We start from the raw sequence: 7,829 nt of genomic DNA on the forward strand, positions 1-7,829 counted from the left end.
TGGTAATGTCGTCCAATGGGACTTGTTCGCTAAATGAAAGGAAATGTATGTCTAATTACGTGGCTCACCTAAGTGTAAGCATAAGAGTAAGAAAAGGGGGTGCCCGGGTGGACTAGCACCGGGTGCTCGTCGCGGCCCCCTAGTCGGGTCGTGACAGGTAGCATTGAATACTCCCCTTTTGAAGCTTAGTGAAGACAACAAGATTCCATTTTCTATCATCTTTATTACACTTTGTAAGCTTTATGTCTCATTTATTGCTTACTACTTTTGAGACCATAATGTGTGAGTAGTTTCTTTAATCAAAGTTGTGGACCCAAATGATGGGTGATATGTAATGGGTATCTAACATTGTATGTATATATATTGGGTTGTGGTGTGTTTTATTATTTCTCGTATTCATTGTTCTATAAGTGGTTGCAAACACTTGTTCATGCACAAACCCTAGTTTATTTGGAAGGATGAACTAGGGTGTGATTTGAAATAATATAACAAGGACTCGGGGCGCTAACCCTCGTTTAATGAACTCGCTTAGGGATAAGATGAGTTCTACTTGGCATATTTAATCAACCTTATTTATAAATTTTCTGCATTTGGGAAAATCATGAAAAGAAATACTTTCTAACTATTGGAAAATATTAGAAAGTGTATTAGAGATTAAGTGCATACATAACCTCGACCCATTAGAAATATATCATATTGACACCCATAGCATAACATCTAATCATCGCAGGGACACAACTTTGGTTCTCCAAATCCAATCAAATTCCAAACATTTCAAAATAGCAAATACAAACCAAATCTCTTTTCAAAATACTCGGAATAGGATTAAAGCCTTTAAAGACTAGTATCGCATACAATTAGTACCCTTTTCTCTCCATATTCCATATGGGATTCGACCCCAACCTTTTTTAGGTTACTATATTTGACAACGTCCGTTTTACGCCATTAATAGGTGTAATTTGAGCATATCAAATTTTGGCACCGTTGCCGGGGAATACGGTTTAGAAATTACTGATTGTTGTGTACACTTCTTTAAAACTTTTTCTATTTTATCACACCTTGTTTGCTGTTGTGGTGAACCAGGTGAACATGGCAGGAAGACAGAATCGGAATCAAGGAAACCAAGGTGGACTCCAAGTGAACCCGCCTGCACCAGAAGAGGATGAGGATGAAAATATATTTGCGGAATTCATCAATGAAACTGATTATGCTTCTGTTGTGGTTCCCCTTAGAACTGGAAATGCTACTTTCAAAATGTATAGTTCTATCTATCAGCTGCTAAAACTTGAAGGTTATTTCCGAAATTCTTCAGAGGATTGTCCACTTCGACATTTGAAGAGCTTCTTGCATGTGTGTGCTCAACAATCCCAAGGTGTTGTTTCTGCCGATGCACTTCGGTTACAGGTCTTCAAATATTCCTTGGCTGGCCCAGCAAGGGAATGGTATGAAAAGCTCCCCAGCAATTCTATTCATACCTGGAACGAGTTAGCCAATACATTTCTGAAGAAGTGGTTCCCACCAAGCAAAAAGGCTGAGCTTCAGGATAAGATCTTTGAGTTCAAACAACTTTCGGGGGAACAATTATATTCAGCATGGGAGCGATTCAAGTACTATCTAGCTCAATCTCCAACTCATGGGTTTCCGGATGCCATTCTCACCGAGAAGTTTTACAAAGGGTTAGATATAATGAATCAAACTGCTGTCAACACTGCAGCTGGGGGATGCTTCATGGAAAAATCATTTGTCAGCATCACCAGGTTGCTCGATAAGCTCACCACCCATAATCAAGCTTGGCACTCAAGTGATAGTGAAATCCTGTCATATAGTAGTCCCTCAGCTGCCGCGGTGGCCAAAGAAAATCATGAGCGAGATCATGCTTTTGCTCAATTGCAAACCACCGTGGATTTGTTGTCAAAGAGGCTTACGGAGAAAGAAGCTAAAAGTGTGAATGTTGTCGAAGAGATGCCATCTCATGCACCCTGGATGTACCAACTCTCGGAAGAAGCTTATCTGGAAGGGCAACCACAACGTGAGGATGCTAATTATATCGATCACTCTCAAGGGGGTTATCAAAAGCAATGGAGACCCCAATAACAAAGCAATCAATATGGCCGAAATGAATATGGTGGTTCGGACAGGAGGGATTACAACAACAACAATTATGGTAATCAGAATTCCAATGCCTATGTTCCACCAAAAGGCCGTACATCTAACTCTCAAAATTGGCGAGAAGGTCCTTCCAATGAGCAGGGGACTTCTCGGATGGAGTCTATGCTCGAAAATATATTGGACAACCAGCATAAGAGTGACAAGAAGATGGAAAATTTGACCAAAGTGGTGGGCTCTCTGTTGACACCCAATTTTGTCCCTCTTTTATTTAATTTACTCGGGTTTCTAAATTTACTGACGAGCTAAATACTTTATTTTTCACAATATTTTATTGCTACTACTATTAATATCACTACTTTTATTTTCAACATTATGAGCATTACTTTATCATAAATTTTAAATGTTCGTCATCGTTTCATTTTTTCCGGTTGGGAATCGTTAAATTAATTACGAGACAACACTTTGTAAAATCTTTATTTTTTACATATTGATTATTAATTGTCTTTACATAGTATATGTTGTACTAGTTATTAAATTAGAAGCCCAAAAATAATTAAATAGCGGAGGAAGGATCCACATTTTCAGCCTAAATTATTGGCCCATACTCTAATTAATTCAACCAGCCACATTATTTCCGTACCAGCCCATTACCTAAATCTACCCGGTCCAGCCCAACCATTTACCTAACACACCAGCCCAATTCCTATATCAGCTACCCGATCCAGTCCATCTACCCGACCCGGCCCAATATCATTTTTTTTAATCCTAAACCTTTCCCTTTCTCTTTCTCTTCTTTTACCTAACCCTAGCCGCATCTTTTTTTTTTCTCCTCCTTCATCATCATCTCCCTCACTTCTTCCTCTCCTCCTTCATTCTCTCTCCCACGTTACCCCCCACTTCGCCCCTGCCATCTCCACGCCTGCTCCCCACGTTCTCTGCCGCCTCCTCACACACCTGTCCCCCACGCTTCCATCTCCTCCATTCCTCCTTGTTCCCCACGCTCATCCCCACTCTATAAATGAAGAAGAATTACTCAATTGAAAAGGGGGGGGGGGGGGGGGGGACCCGAAAAAAATCCCATGGTTTCTGGACATCAATTGAAATACCAAACATTTTATGCTGTTTGCTCGGTTATCTTTTCGAATTCGAGTACACGGAAGCTCGGAGATTTTTTTTTGGGAGTCATTACTAGCATTTGAAATCTCTATGAAATAAACCAATTTCTTTCCAAAGAAAGAGTGTACTGTTTCTGTTTCTATTGGGGGATTTCTTCAGTCCGTATTTTACCCACAAATTACATACATTTTTGATAGGCAATTTTAATCTATTCATGAGCTTCGTCTGATACAAAAAACTTTCCGGTCTGTTTCGATTTGAGGTTCGGATCGTGTTCGGGTTTATTCATAACGAGAGAGTAGATTCGACGCCGTTGACGCCCCACTTCACTGCACCTAACAAAGGTGATTTTTCCCCCTCGTCTAAATTTCTGTAGTTTGTGTGTGTTTGTTTTAGTAGCAATCATGGGTTTAATTGAAGTTAATTCCGTAGTATGTTTGTTATTTAGTTAAATATGTGAGTTACTTCTAGATTAGTTTATAACTATGCAGTTGGTTAATGCTGTGGTCTTACATTCTGTTTGCTTATCCATATAAGATTAGTATGTATTTAGGTAGTTCAATTGATAAGTTGTCTATTCTATTCTGGTTTGGGGCATACTGAACCCAAAATCTGTGTGGTGGTATCTCTCTGCAATTTTGTTTAAGGGGTCAGTTCCTGTTATGACAAAATGAAGTAACAATAGCTTCAAATCATATTTTGGTCCAAATTCTTGCTTATTAACGTTGTTGAATACTTTATTGTAAATCGTGTTGCTTGCCTGTGACTAATGATGATATATTGATATATTGGAAATTTGTCGCTCTGGTTCAGTGATGATTGAGAGGCTGTGAGGTGTTCCATGACTAGCATAGGGTGTATAAGATTGATGTGTGTTCAAAGTGTTGATTTAAATTGGATACTAAACTGTCTAGATTAAGATCTTTATCTTCAAATTCCAGGGCGAAATGACTTATCACTTGACTTGTCTATCTGTGTTTAATTGAGGAAAATCCCTGTATGGCTCAAATGTGTGCCCATGATTTGTCTAAATGTGATTCATATGCCTGCAGTGGCTGACCATGTTTATTTAAGGTTTATGACAAAGCTTGCTTGCATTATATATTTATTAGCCTTATTTGTATGTCGTATTTTGAGGATTTGAATCTATCATGGCATACGATCCTTGTCTCAGCTTCATCAGTGTTAAATAGGCATACACCTTGTTCCATTAAACCAGTTTCTGGGCTCCTAAACTTATAAATGATCTGGTGGAAATACTCATTATGCCGATATACTCATAAGTTGATTAATTGGTTTTAATCCATTAGAATAGCCTAGCTCCCCTTGTTGGAATTCTGCTAGATTTAAAACTTGATTTATATAACCCTTATAAATTTATCCGGACACAATCTATTTGAATTGATTCCTTACCATGACAAATTGATTGCTATGATTTAGAAGCAGATATATTATTTAGAGAAATTATAGTAATTAGCAGCATGTCTTCCACATGGTAAGGGAATCAATGAGCTGTTGCCAAAACCATTGGTGATCTAAGATTTCACATGGCCATAAGTTAGTTTTCCATTGGCTTTAATGGCTACTCAGTCTATTTCGATGGTCATACTCATGCCAGTGCCTTTGAGTGTGTTTTGAGTTTTGGTATATCCCTTGTTTCTCTTTTCCATACGTCTATGATGCTTCTCTGTCATTAGTTAGCATGGAAAGGAATATGTCTGGACAGTATCTAAATGAAATGAATAGGATAAAGACCCACTCTTAATAGATTAGCTAAATCACAGTTTCAATCTGGACCATGCATTCTTTAAATGATTCCTAGTGTAACTATTCTAACATTTCGTTCCATGTTTGATCTGAGTTGTAGATGTTTTCCCAAAACCAAAAGGGAATTGTTTCAAATGTTATTTAAGTTATTCCTACTCCCTGTAGTTTAAGATTTCCTTTTTTTTTAGTATGCCTAAGTGACTTCATTGTTCATTGACTAGTATACCTTTTGGTATAATTTTCCTTTGAGATGTGTGTTTGTAACATTTTTTCATGCGTAGTTGTTCGGTGGTTATGTTGAGTAGCGTCTAAATTTAATCCATTCATACTCCTCTTTTCTTTTATTTTAAATTGGCAACTGTCCTTCCAAAACAGTCTGTTGGACCTGCTCGTTGAAGTATACGCGCAACATTGGTCTGCTTTGTGTCTTGCCCCTTTTTCTTTTCCTTTATAGATATCTAATCCTAACATGGATCAGATCCATTATATTGGTTTAACCTCTTTTCCCATTATATGGTGATATACCAATTACAGGCAGTTACTTTGTGTTAGTTGAAAGCTGTTGGCCTATTTTTGATTCTGCATCATATACGTTAGGCTTTATTTATGGATCATTTTATTAATCCTTTTTCTTTTCATTTCTTTATGCATGGACATCGCATACGAGTCCGGAACTCGTCGTCATCTCCCGCATTCGGTGTTGGGCTAAAACCCAATGCAATTTCCCTTCCAAGTCAGCCAACCTACAGTCAAACAAGGAAATAAAATTTGGGTCAAAGCCCAATCAATTTCAACAGCAAACAGACACCCACAACAGTCCGAAATGACTGGGCTATAACCCATAACAGTAGCAGTGGACAGCAGCATTCCTTAATGGGCTGAGCCCATTTACATATATTTGTTTCCTGTATTTTTCTTTTGCGTGTATTTAATGTGTGTCGTATGACTAACATTTTCTCTTGTTTTGCCAATTTAGATAAAACTAAGATTGAGGGTTTTAGTTTAGTAATGAGTAGTTAATTCCACAAATTACATTCAATTCTATTTTCTAAATTATTTATAGTATCTATAATATTTACTTGGAGTAATTGATTTTTCAAAATGGTATGCCTACATATTTTCAAGCTAAAAGAATCAAGATTCACTCTTACTATCTTAAAAGTTTAAAACGTAACAAAATCTTACACTAACTTTAATTTATTCTACGAAATAAAAACCAATTAGTTTTAACAGATAGCTTTTTCACTTTAATTCCTTTCCAATATTTGACATACATATTTGTTTGAAACAACCTTAGCGCAATATATACATTAAACTATTAATCTTTATATGAAACCTTTAAAATTTATTTGACATTAATCTTACAATAACTCTTTTAATTTGTGAGGCGGCATAATTCACTTTTCCTTCAAATACATATCACATGTCCTGTTCTTTTAGTTTATTTTAAACTCTTTATGCAACTATTATTTTTCTACAAGTTTTACTTTAAATAACTTTAGGAATACTTATAAGATATTTTCTTAAACATTTAAAACATTACATTTACACTTAGCCTAATTAAATTTTAGTCCCGTCGGTTAACCATTGTTAATGGGTCTTAAAGGATGCCTAATACCTTCCCTTTAGACTAATTGAACCCTTACCTAGAATCTTAAGTTTCGCAGACCTTAAACAGAGTTAAACTTTAAATATAACTCTAATAAACTTTAGGTGTCCTAATTCACCGTAAATAATTAGGTGGCGACTCATTAACAACAAACAAAAAACAGGAATCTCCAATATGTTGTACTTCTAATTTGACTCCGGTTAAAATGGGGTATGACACTCTCACACCGCTTCGAGTCATAAACTTGAGTCACAAATGCGAGATCTTTCTCGTGAGCAACATCCACCACAAAGAGGGGGCCTTCCTAGCGACACAATTCTGAACCCAAGGGGTAGTGGAGGCGATCACATTGCCTCATGCAAAGCTATTTCTACTAGAAGCGGAAAGATTCTTGACGCGGTAAATCAGAGAGTGGTTGAACCTATCATTGTCGAGCCGATTGTTGATGAGGTTATTGAAGAAGAGGTTGAAGAAGAAATAGAGGTACCAATTGAAGTGTCTATTATTGTTGAGAAAGAAAAGGAAGCACGCCCTAATGTTCTAAAGGGTGACGAGGAGCCAAGTGTTGAAAAGGCTACCGGTGGTAGCACCCAAAAGAGCAAGGTCACGGGGGCAATTAAACCCTTGACTCAAAGTTATAAATCTCCTCCCCCGTTCCCACAAAGATTGATGAAAAGAACGGAGGATACCAAGTGCCAACGCTTCTACGACCAATTGAAAGGGTTGTCAATGAATATCCCATTTCTTGATGCATTCCAAGAAATGCCGGGATTTGATAAATACTTGAAAGAGTTGTTGACGAAGAAAAGGCCAATCAAGCATGATATGGTGGGAGTCACTCACCGAGTGAGCGCTATTATTTCGTCATCAAAGGTTGAAAAGAAAGGAGATCCCGGGGCTTTTACTATCCCTTGCACCATCGGTCATCATGATTTTGCTCGTGCTTTATGTGACAATGGGGCTTGTATTAACTTGATGCCACTAGCCATATATAAGCAAGCCAGTTTGGGAACACCTAGACCAACGAGCATGCGTCTCCAAATGGCCGATAGAACCATCAAAAGACCGGTTGGGGTTGTTGATGACATCCTTGTTAAAGTGGGGGAATTCTTGTTATAGGCAGATTTTGTCATCCTTGATTGTGCGGTTGACAAAGAAGTCCCAATTATCTTGGGAAGGCCATTTCTTGCCACAGGGAAAGCCCTAATGGACTCAGAAAGGAATGAAA

General features: G+C 37.7%; 1 non-coding gene across 1 annotated transcript; it reads right to left on the minus strand.

The window, feature by feature from the left end:
- Positions 1-1,534: 1,534 nt before the first annotated feature.
- LOC132638895 (small nucleolar RNA R71) lies at positions 1,535-1,640 on the minus strand. Its single transcript, XR_009581955.1, has one exon. It is a non-coding gene; the product is annotated as a small nucleolar RNA R71 (small nucleolar RNA).
- Positions 1,641-7,829: the final 6,189 nt, after the last annotated feature.

Source organism: Lycium barbarum, chromosome 4 (genome assembly GCF_019175385.1).
Source record: "Lycium barbarum isolate Lr01 chromosome 4, ASM1917538v2, whole genome shotgun sequence".
NCBI lineage: Eukaryota > Viridiplantae > Streptophyta > Magnoliopsida > Solanales > Solanaceae > Lycium > Lycium barbarum.